Below are 12,257 nucleotides of genomic sequence, written 5' to 3'. Positions count from 1 at the left end.
GAAGCAGAGGTAACCATAATAGAGCAGTACTGCATTTCTGTTTGTTGTTCACTTTGGAGAGAGACATTAACTGGGTGAAGAGGGTGTTTGTTCTCCAGGAAGAGCAGGCACAGCCCTCTGCAGGCCTAACAGCAGGACCGCCACCTCATGGTGATGGTCTGTATTCTATCAGGAGTTTGGTCCGGCAAGGAAGTAAGGTTAGAGGATGGGTTTGTGCTTACAGAGCGCACTGGACTGGCTGCAGTACGGAGAGTGGGGCAGAGGAAGGGCAGAGTATAGGACAATTAGGGAGGTGTTTCCAAGTTCCCACAAGAGCCAGCGTCTCCTTGAATTTTGGATACGGTGGAGCAAGAGGTGTGGCAAGATTACAGCACTATTAATGAATTTCTGTCAGCCAGATCCCAGATTGCAGATGGATTGGCAGAGGCAGATAAGGAAGAGAGAGGGAGAGAGAGAGAGACAGAGGGAGAGAGAGGGAGAGACCTGTCATGGAAGACTCCTGGGTTCAGGATGGCTATGCGTTCTTTGGAACCTAGAACCTTGGGAAAGGACTTTTTAAAAAGTGTGCTTTGTTCCAGAGAGAAAACTTGCATTCCATTTTGGATGTAATTAACGTAGGGTTCATTTTAGACAGTGAAGAGATGTCCAGGAGATACCCTATAGCTGGTGCCTTTATCATTTAGTGAAAAAGTATTAAGGAATAATATGGAATTCTAGAAATAAACTTCTACAGGGTTGGGCTGGGGATATGCCTGGCAAGCACGAGGTTGCTGGGTTGTGAGTTCGATTCTTGGTACAAAGGAAAAAAATTCTATAGGGTTAAGGCAAAAAAAAAAAAATCATAGAAATTTCAGATTGCCAATTCAATTCTCAAGATACTCCTTCCAAATACTGTAATTTCACATTTCCCCAACACACTGTGGCAATATTTTAATTTGTTATAATTTCTGAGAGAAAAAAATGGTAGTAATAAAAGGTGGGTGAGGGGAGCTCAGAAAGAGCCGTGTGGCTTAGGTCATGGAAAAGGGGAAGTGTGGTAGGTGAGCTATTCTCTGGGCTTTCTCCTGGCTGCTGAGGGAAACAGGGATGGAGAACAGGTGAGCTGGTTTGATCCAAACCTTGGAACCATAACAAACAACAGAGGGAAAATACAGAGCCAGCTTAGGGAAAACATGTTTTCTCACAGCTCCCTTTGGAAGGCATAATATTGAGTTTGGTTTTTGAGCAGAGAGACACAAAAAACCCCACAGTCCCTCATAAGCCTCCATCCTTGGACTCGTTTTTAAACAGATCCTTAAAACGAGACAAGTTGTTTTCCTAGAGAAATGTCCCATAGAGCAGGAAAAAGGAACCAAATCCAAATTCAGTATCTGTCTGTATATCGTGGCCTACATTTAAATTTGCCTATGCTATAATTACATGATCTGGATTTCTATGAGGAAGACTGATATTCTTATCTATGACAATTTTTAGAAGTAAGTCCTGCATTTGGGTACTTGCCTTTTTAGCCAAAACTGCTCTTTGAATAAAAAAGGTAAGTCAGGTGAAATAATGTTTCCTTCACATTTTAAACCAGATCATCACCTGAAACAGAGAATTAGAAAACAGAGCTTGTAAAGTATGGTTTTTTAATGCAAGTTTATTTACCTATGCATTTTTTAAGTCAGAATGATAGAGGCAGGCAGAGATAAGCTAAATATTATTGACTGAAGTAGGGGAGTGGGATTCAAGTTATTTCACCTAGCGTGGTATTCTGCGGCATCAAACGTCCTGCAGAGACTATAAAACAGATTTTTAAATGTACCATAGGTCTGTCTTTAACCCTGCTTTGATTGCCTTCTGTGAGAGCCTGAGCGTTGGCCGTCCATCTAAGGGAGGCTGTGAGCTGACAAAAGTCTCCCAGGATGGCGGCGACTCAGTTTCCAGAAGAGCTCCCTTTCGGAAGTGGGGCTTCCTGACCTTCTCCAAAGCCTTGAGGTTCCTGCCCACTTGTTCTGAGAGAAGCCATCCCCTGATGCAGATATTAGGACTCAGTAGTTACAAAGCAAGCTACTGTGTTTAGGGTGGCCAGGTTTCAGTGATGAGGTATTCCGCTTTTGCTGATACTCACATTCAACCATCACTCCCCGTGGCTTTTCAGAAAGTGAACACGGTCTCAAAGCTTATCGAAGGTAAAGAATAAAAACATAGAAGAGCCTGTTCCTTTTTTCTTCTGCTTTTCTGGAACTTGGATTTGTCTTTTCTACTCCCTCTTTCCCTGATTTTTTTTTTTTTTTGTTTGTTTGTTTCTTTCACTGACTTTACTTTGGCCTTGTCTTTTCCTGTAGGTGGCTTTTTTCAAGAATCTTATTGTTCTCAGAGTTCTTTTCTTCCAAATCATTTTCTCCTGTCCCCCTTCAGCTGACACCACAAGCTGATCATTGAGCCTAGTGACTTCCTAGGTAAGAAATGTGTCTGACTAACTGGCTAAATATAGGCGCCCCTGCTGAGCTGGAAGCTTTCTTTAAAGAATTCTCAGTGATGTCCTCTCAGCCACTTGTCTTCTCTAATTTAACCTTTTTTTTTTCTTCATAGAAAATGCTTTGCAAGTCTTATTCTGGTAGAATTAGTGATAGAAGAAAATACAAAAGTACTTGTCCTTAAGAAACTTTTAGGATAACCTACGTGGAAGAATTTTCTCTTAACTACTTCAGATACCTATTTCACTTTATCTAGTGCATCAGTGACTCAAAGCAAAGTTGCTTCTCTCCTCTGGCCTGAGCCAGGTGGAAATTAGCTGGATGGATGAAAGCTGGGGTTTTGGGTCAGACAGATCAGGGCCTGAATTCTGCTTTGTTGTTCTATTCTTTGGGTAAGTTTTCTCACCTAGCCATGAACCCGTTCGTTTATTTTCGAAACACAAGTGTTAATAATAATAAGGGTGCTCGAGTGTGGTCAGATGATTAGTACTAGGTGCCCGGTGCATAGACACAGCCCCCTGGATTTTAGCTCAGAAAAGTAACTGTATTGGGTGCCTCTTGGTGTAATGGAAGTAGCACCTTTACTCTGCCTTCTAGAAGCAATAAGAATGAATGAATTCTGGGACCCAGTAAATAGCTTCTGTCCTAAGAACTTTTTCTTCTCTTCAAGTGAGTGTGAAGAGAAACCCTGAGCAAGGTTTAGGGATTTCAAGATGTTTCTTAGAGAAATTTTTGTGATTTTGGAAATGAAAAAAGATACATCAAGACAGTATAAGCAGGATCATGATTGAAAATTAAAATCAATCAAATATTTCTTCCCATGGCTGAAGGGGCGGCTCAGTGGTAGAGCATTTGTCTAACGTGTGCAGTGGCCTGGGTTTGACCCTCAGCACCGCAGGAGAAGAAATTCTGTCCCATTAGAGATTTCTCCAAAATAGCAAACTGACTTTGACTCTTGGTAGATTGACTAGCATAACATTGAATATGCTTAAAATATAACATGAGACAATGAATAAGTGTACTTCACAATTGAAAACAAATTCATTTGGTTATATTTGTCATACATTCTTCTTGTATTTATAGACACATATTGAACTAATACGTGTATATACTTTTTAACATACATTTTTAAAAATCATTAATTTTTTTGATGGTGCTGATGTTGGACCGTGTCAGGAAGAGTTTCTCCTTCTCTCCTCCACCTTCCAAAAATATTTCAGTGCTTGCTAAACAGAAGCAGATTTGGCTATGCTGACTGTGACAGAAAATCGAGACAGCCACCTTAAGCCAGCTGCTCCCCGACTAGGTAAGACTGTGGCAGATGCGTGTGTCCAGGAGCTTTGCCTTTTGCGACCCACAGTCGTCTCCCCTGAAGGACCCATCAAACCATTCGGCCAGGGATTCCAGGAACTGCAACCATGTGTTACCACTCACTAAATTTTCTATGTAGTTAGGATTTGGGGGGCCCTTATGTTAGGTTTTCTTGTTTTTTGTTTTTGCTTTTGTTTTTTTTTGCAGTACCTGGGATCAAACTCACAACTTTGCGCTTGCCAGGCAGGCGGTTATGCCACTGAGCTATATCCCCGGCCCCCTGTTAGGTTTTCTGGTATATCTAGGTTTCACACCTAAAACTGTGAGTCAGTCGTTCCTGAGCTTTCCTGTCTTTATTTCTCATTGAGGAGATAAGGCGGACTTTAATACCTGATTACTTGGCCATGTGTATGTGTGTAAGTATGTATAATAGTTCAAAAATGACCTTTTGATAAATCTATGCTCTATTCTTATGGACCTTAAAATAATTTAGGACATTTATATGTGTGTATACATATATATGTATTTCTATTGTATAATGTAAATATTACAAATATAATTAAACATCACCTTATAAATGTGAACACAAGCATGAATGCATACGTGTATTTACACAAATTTCAGGACTGCAGTTGGATCGGGGAGGCAAGGCTGTACAGTATGTCAGTAAGAACTTATCTCCTCCAGCCAAGGCTGTGGCTCTTCAGATGGCTTGGCAAACGAGAGGTTAATGGAGGGGGAGGAACAGATAAAGTAAATAAAGTCAGTTAATTGCCGGAAGCAGTTGCACAGCAACTGAAGCCAGGGAAACAGTTCTCTAGCAGCAGCCGGTCAGACAGAGGAACGAGTTAACCGGGAGCTGCTGGCCTTCTTCCCCTTCTCCTGTCCTCTGCCCGCTCCCTGTCTGTCTTTCAGTCCTTCTGTCTCTGCGGCTTTCTTGTTTTTCTCTCTACCTCCTACTCGACCCTCTTCATTTCTGCCTGTCTGTTTTCTTCTGCATGCACGCTAAGATTTACATCAAAACCGGTTTCTAGAAGCAGCAAGGGACCCTTAGCCATTTTATTTTCTCCAGTTTTCTGCTCATTGCCCAGGAAGTGTTCATAGCAAAGTCAAACTGCACATGGTCCTGCTCACCTTGCTGCTACTTACCAGGTGAGCACCGGGGTGCCCAGAGGGGTCATCTCTGTGTGTTGAATTGACATCGTATCCCACGGAAGCTGTATTTACCAACATAAATACCATCATAGCTATCAAGGTAGCTTGATTTATGAGAGAGAAGGGTATGGTTGTGCATCGGAAAGTTACTAGGTCACTCATATAAAAATATTTAAGGTATACACACACACAGACATACACGTGTATACACCATATAATGAATTCTATACTTGCTACTCTTTGAAAAGGGACATACAAGTGTTTTGGCCTACAACCTAGATGGAGCATTTTATATATATATATTTCTCCCCCCCACCCTCAAAGCTGAGGCTGGCAGGGGATTTTCCTAGTATTAATTAATTAACTCCAGACTCTTCTGGCAAAATGCCCTGAAAGGGATGGCATATCCTGAGTGACCCTCGTGTACTTTATACCAGTAATCATTAAACTCGCAAAATCATCTCACCTGGCTCCTTGGGACATTAAATGAAGATAACAAGAATAATAAACTCGCCTATTAACATAAAGGAAATATTAATCTAATAGACACATAAAGGAAATGGTATAAAATTCCTTCTAAATCCTAGGGCAAATGCATACTTTAAGATGATTTTTAATGTCTGCTGCTCATTGCTCAGTAAGAATCTTGAGATTATCAGGGCTCTGTTATACTCAGTGTGTTGATCTGGGGATATTTTGCAAGGGGAAACAATATAATATGGGACACATAGTTTATAAGATTATTTATAGTAGTCACCCAAAGAATGATATACAAAAGAGTGCAGGAAATCTGTCCACACACTAAGACCAAGGAATCTAGCCGAGGTCCTAGATCCCACAACAATGTCCTACATGAGTCCAGCTGAAGCTCTAGAGCCCATAACAATGCCTCCCACGAGTCCAGCTGGAGGCCCAGAGCCCACGACAACATCTCTTGCAGGCTTGTTTCAAGGCTCTGCACTGGAAAGGCCCAAAGGTCAGTGGTAGAATCTAGAAAGTCTGTGCCAGCGGGATGAAGGACCTGTGATAGCAGGCTGAGGGATCTGCACTGGAGCAGGGAAGTGATGCTGAAAGTAAGAACCAGAGCTCCCTCGAAAGGTACCACAGCCATCCTCAGCAATAGTGAGGTCTGAGCTTCTCAAATGATCAGGATGGCTGAGTTCCCTGCAGCAAAGCCAACGAAGCAAGCTTCTCCAACAGACTGGTGGTGCACCATCTTCCCCTCCAGAGCCAGGAAGTGATGCTCAGAGTGAGGACCAGAGCTCCCCCAAAGTGAACCGAAGCCATTCTGAGTGCCAATAAGGTCCTGAGCTCCTCGGAGGATGAAAACAGCCAAGTTCATCAGGAAAGCCAGCACGACGAGCTCCTCCAGCAGAATCAACAGCTCCTTACAGCTTCCACCAGCTCCCAACAGCCTTCCTCAGTTCCCAACAGCCTAACTTCTTCTCCTGTTCTGCCTCTTATGCTGCGAGCAACTATCCTCAAGTGGGCCTCCCACACCCAGCACCACGCTTACTTAGTTCAGCTGGGGGTTATAAGTTGACCACTGGTTGTCAGTCCACTACACTCAGTCATTTATAAAACATGTAAACATACAAAACAAAGAGCCCTTGGAGCTGACGGTTGCACTTTATAGAATGACACAAACATTGACTAGCAAACCCACTATCTACTAGGAAAGAAAAGCATTCATGTTTTCAACCATAGAAAAGTAGAAGTAGTATTTTGAACACTTTTAAGCCTCTATTATTGGGAATAGGGTTTGGATTTAACACTTCTTGGTTTCCTGATAGAGTTCAGGATTTTGCAAGCAGGGAACATATGTAGAGAACGCCCCTTCCTGTCACGAATGCATATGTTTGGATCTGCTTGAGGCTGTTTGATGTCTTTCTGAAGTCTGCTCATACACCATCCATTCTGCACAGAAGTGCACATACACACTCACACGTGGAAGCAACACACACAGAAGCTCACACCTACGAACACACAGAAGCACACAAACAAGGGCACACATGATACATGCATGTAGAAACATACCCAGAAAAATACATAGAAATGGACACACAAACACAGGAGCTTATACAAAAAACATAGGCGCACAGAGAAATTAGTATACAAAACCACTCAGAAACTATGCCTTACACACGGAAATAGATGTAAAAAAACAAACACGCACACTCATCACCACCATCATCGTCACCATCACTGTCATCCCTTTCAATAGAACCTCTTTTTAGCAGTCGTTGGACCATAACAATGAAAGGAAGTAAATGAAGAGCAAAGTTTTAAAGTGAACGGACATAAGTGAATTATTAGGGCATAAAAGGTGACAGTAGAGAAGAAGGGAAATGTGGGACTAGAAAAGTTCTGTTTTGTGGACAGTTCCAAGCCCAAGTTTCAGTGTGGAGTACTGGAGCGTCTGGGGGAACCAGTGCTGCCAGAGACACATGACATCTTCACCCAGCAGGCTCAAACTTCCTGTTGTCAGCAGGCAGCCCCACGCTCATCCACACTCAGTGTGGTGCTTTTAATTGGAAGAAAATGAATTGTAAATTATCCCTTAAAGACTTGTATCTTTGTAATGATTTTCTCAGTTGTCATCATTCTTAGGGATGTATGGAGCCTCCCGTGCCCAAGATAATGTTGTATAAAATAGGCTGAGGTCTCAGTGCTAGTGAGCGTGTACCCTGAGGTACTGCTTAACCAAGACTGAGTGTCCGAGGGAGCTTACCTTATAAATAAGAGAATCTTTAAGGATTTTGTAAATTCTGGAGAGCCAAATATCATGTGATGAATTGTCAATGCAAGACATGATTCATATACTTCTTTTTATTTCTCAAAAGCAGTAAATAAATGCAAGTTATTGTTCTCATCATTGTTATTAATAGATAGGGTGGGAGATTATACCACAAAACAAAGCTGTATTGGTCATGGACTGTGTCAAAGATTCATGTGAAAAGGATTTTTGCCCTATCAGTGCTATTTTATCTATAGCAGGTTATTTGGCAATGAGGAGCCCATTAATAAGTTCCCATTCCGTTTCTATTTCTCTAGGTTCTCACTAGTGAATAGTTTAGAATCTAGGAAAACTATCGAGGCTTACTTAGTACATGAGTGTATCTCTGTGCTTTCCCTGCGTGATTCTAATACAACCATAAGCTGAGTAGGATGAACATTCAGACGTAGTTTTCCTTCTTACTTTGCAAAGGCTGTAAGATGCACTTTAGCTTTATTTTCTTAAGACTACTCTCATACTCCTCAAAGAAAATGTCTCTATTCCCATTTTCCAGATGGGACATGGACACCCATGTCCATAGCAGTTATAAAACCAATTGCAGAAACACGATCTGTGAGCGTGGATTAATGACCATGGCTGAGTATCCGTTTGAGCTTTCCTATGCAGCCATCGCAGAGACCTTAGCCACAGCTCACGCGGAACGCCTTTGTGTGTGCCCTGTAGGAGGACATGACTGCATGGAAGCAAGTGTTGGCTTAACTTCATAATGAGAAACCTGGATACTGATGCGACTTCGCTTTGATTGGATTCTGGAACTTACCGCACTGAGCTGGGTGTAGTCCAGCAGCTGGGTGGCACTGGCAGAGGAAGGCCAGCTTCTGCAACAATTACTGGTCAATTGCAAGTGATTATAATGGCACGGTGTCTAAAACAATATGGAGAAAATGCTGCCTGGAAAACACCAGTGAGGCTGAACGACGGAACCAGCGCGTCGCTGGGGATATCAGTGTAGCGAGAGATGTTGGAAATTCGGGTTGCTACTCTAGATCACAGGATGGTGGCACTTTAAAGAAATCCGTGCGGTCCATCTCCCACTGTGTCCTCCTTCAGAGGCAGGAGGAATGAGGCTGAGTGGATCTCCTGCACGGGCTGTGTTGGTAAGTGAAGACGGCTGGGCAGAATGGAAGGAACAGCAAGGCTGACCAGTCTTATTATATGAAACCACCCAAGAGATACAAAGAACTGAAAATGCCATCCTGTATCCAACTTCACCTCCACCCAGGCAGGCACCTCGTGAGTCTGGGGACAAGCAGCTTCCCGAAGATGACTGCACTCAGAATAAGTTCAGGAAATGCTTAGGGATAAGTGCTGGGTGGACTTCAGTAGATAACCGCTTTCCCATTTGCAGACAGCACAGCAGAAGTACCATTTTTGCTCATGTGTCCTTTACTGCTTGTGAGTTATAACAGCTACAAGAGTTTGCAAGCTACTGTGTACCGAGCCACCATAACGCCAAGCCCACCTGGAGGCTGTGGGGCTCCCACCCCAGTAGCGACCTTTGGCGAGGTCGGTGGTTTCCTCTGAGCACTGCTCTGGTGGCTGCCCCAGAAATGCTACTTGGACCTAGCTTGGGCCAGTGCACTGTTTGCAGGCTTTTGATTGGCTTTGTGATGGCTTCCCTGCTCCTGTGAGACACTGTGACATACTCATTCTTGGCAGTCACTGTCGCAGGCGTTAAATCACTTTCCTCAAAATTTGCAGAGTTCTGACACATGGAATGGTCTCAGTAGGGGATTTGCAATGATTCTTTTTCAGTATTTATGAAATTGTGCACACCCTATGGCTTCTGGGCCTTTAAGCTGCCTTTCAGAGATCCCTCCCATGATTGTCACTTCCTGTCTTTAAAATATACACCTTTATGCATTGTTTTTGGGATAAGAGAAGTGCCTTTGACTTCGTTTTCTGTTATTGGTGTGCAGTGTGCCTACAGCCTCACCTAGCTAAGTATATAGCAAGCTCATGGCCATTTTCACACAGAAGGAGCTTCATTACTATGCATTTTTCATTTCTGCAAATCTGAATCCTGTGGTTCTCCCCAACCACATAAGCCTTCACACAATAAACCAAAGGTCACAATAATAAATGGTTCCTACATGGCGACACCGAAAGTTGCCAAGGAAGTCCTGATTTTAGCATTCTGTGCCTCTGTCTGTGGTAAATTTTCTCATTTCCAGTTCTTGTAAATTCCCTTTTCCCTACTGCTATTTCTGAATCCAGTTACCACCGACGTAGAAATGGGACTGGATAGTACGATGGAGGCTTGCCAATGGAAGTTTAGCCTCTTTTTTTTTGAATTTGTACCGTACTATTACAAATACAAATAGTGGGAAAATGTTTGTTGTATTTTGAGAGGCATAGAGGAGTTTGAATTTTTCCTGTGCTTTTCATTTCTATACATATGACCCATAGGTAACTAAGGAGGAGGATTTGAAATCAGATTAGGACTTAATGTTTTCTGACCCAGGGGTAGTATTCTATATAACCACTTGAGAAGCAGTTATCATAATATAATGGAAAGGAACTTTAGGGAGAAATGTAAGGTGTGTTGGGACTTTCAACAAAACATTATGCAACCAGCCCCAGTTGTCCACCTTTAATTTACTTGGGAAGTTGAGGAGATTACACGGTCTTTTTCTTTTGAACCCACACTTTTTCCAAAATAAGGATAAGTAAGAGCAGAAGAATATTGTCTGGAGAGAGTCTGAGTGAAGAGTCCTCACTGATGGTATTTGAGAAGAGGGAAATATATGCAAAACAGAATTTTACATTTGAATGTTAGGGTAAGGACACTGGAGACAGAAGACTCACTGTAAACTGAAAGCATAAGCAAATTATTCTCTGACCTCTATTTCTTTTCAAAAAATTACATGGTCATTAATTCATGAGGACTATGTGATAATAATTATAACGATACACAGATACCTTGTTCTAATTTAGCATTCAGCATGAGTAAAATATACCAAATATATCAATCTTGGGTACAGTAGTAGCAGAAACTGACCATTCTTAGGTTAGATCCAGTATAAACATTCATTTCTGTTTGCCTCTAACCAGCCTGGTGTCAGGCACTTGTAGAGTTGTCTTGGTTACTTTTCTCTCATTGCTGGGACAAGATACCTGATGCCCAAAATTAAGGAAGAAAAGGTTTATTTCACTTACAGTTTGTGGAGGTTTTAGTCCATACTTGGCAGGTTACAAGGCAGAGCGGCACATGGCAGAGGCCTACAGCTCATGGCGGCAGAACACAGCAAAAGCAACAAGCACTGAAAGGGAGGAATGGCAGCAAGCAGCCTCTTCCTCTCCCTTACATATGCAAACTATGCACCCCAGGGCAGGTGTAGCTCTCACACCCATAATCAATCAAACTCGAAAAGCCTGCCCCATGACCACATGAGGCTTTGGGGGGACACACAGACACAAACCATAAGAGTCTTTAATAGGGAATAATAAACTAGTTCCCTTTCAAGTGATCTCTTCAGGTTGCTCCAATTTCTACCATTGCCATCATCTCAGGTACTCAGAGCTGGAACTACTTCAGGTTGGCCCTTAAATGTTTCAGTGATTTTTTGGTACTATTTTAATCATATTTTTCTCTCTCTTTCTCTCTGCACCACCCCTCCCATTGGCATCTCTGCTGTTGTGATCATCTCCTGCACAGTTCTCTCCCTCCCTCCTGTTCCGTTGACTCACCAGGTGCTCTGAACATTGCAGGTTGGTTGATCTTCATAAACCTATGTGAGTTCTTGCAACTGCTCTTATAATCTCTGTGGGTTCATAAAAATTAACTCCTCCAGCCACTGGCTTTCAAAACTTAACAGTGTAGCTTAATTCTCCCAACTTATTTTCCAGTGCTTTTACAAAGGAGGTTTGGACTGGCCTTTTGGATCATGTCTAAGCTTTAAGCACAGCTTTGCCACGTATCAGTTTGATTACTTAAAAGAAAATATAATCTCTATAGTTATTGCCATAGAAATGGGAATTCCTTTGTTGACTGTTAAGTGGATCAAATGAGCTAATGCACGTCAGAAGTTTTTGTGTCTGGCATAATTATTAAAAAGTATTAATTACTTTTTCCTCCCTTAAAGAGCCTTGTTTACAGATGTCATATAAAGTTCCTATAAAGAGTTATTGAAGTGATTCTTTTTGGTCAGGCACATAGTACAATATGTGGTGTACGGTGAGAACAGAAATGCTCTTGTTTTAGAACATTGCACAGAAAGCCTGTTGGATGAAGTACATGGCTTCCTTCCTACCCTGTGAGGCTACAATCAGAACTTCTGAAGTCATTCTCAGTGATTTGCTCCTTTCTCCGTGCGTTTGCCTACTCATTTCCTTTCATCTGGAAAGCTTTTATCTTTTTTGCTATAATTCATTCTTTAAAGTACATTTCTAGGCTCTTTCCTCTGTGAAAACTTGTCTGGCTGTAGAGTTCCTTCTGTCCTATCTCTGAATTCTTGTTCTATTTTTATGTTTGTAGCACTGGAGACTGAGCCCAAGGCATCCTGCATACTAAGCACATGCTTACCACTGATCTG

The 12,257-nt window shown here is 42.2% G+C and overlaps 1 protein-coding gene across 6 annotated transcripts in view; it reads left to right on the top strand.

Annotated features, from left to right (window-relative positions):
- Window positions 1-12,257, top strand: part of St18 (suppression of tumorigenicity 18, zinc finger) — a 300,859-nt gene that overhangs the window by 80,732 nt on the left and 207,870 nt on the right. For 4 of the 6 annotated variants that reach the window (XM_013520260.1, XM_013520263.1, XM_013520259.1 and 1 more), the window contains exon 3: window positions 11,381-11,433. The exons of 1 other annotated variant lie outside the window; for it this stretch is intronic. The gene's annotated coding sequence lies outside the window, so the exon portion shown is untranslated. Of the gene's footprint in view, window positions 1-8,799; window positions 8,820-11,380; window positions 11,434-12,257 lie in introns of those variants that run through there. One more of the 6 variants, XM_005396055.2, reaches the window with a different exon arrangement.

This window comes from Chinchilla lanigera, unplaced genomic scaffold (assembly GCF_000276665.1).
Source record: "Chinchilla lanigera isolate Chin_1 unplaced genomic scaffold, ChiLan1.0 scaffold00053, whole genome shotgun sequence".
Lineage (NCBI taxonomy): Eukaryota > Metazoa > Chordata > Mammalia > Rodentia > Chinchillidae > Chinchilla > Chinchilla lanigera.
Note: the sequence above shows the minus strand (reverse complement) of the source record. Positions and strands in the feature narration are given on the sequence as shown.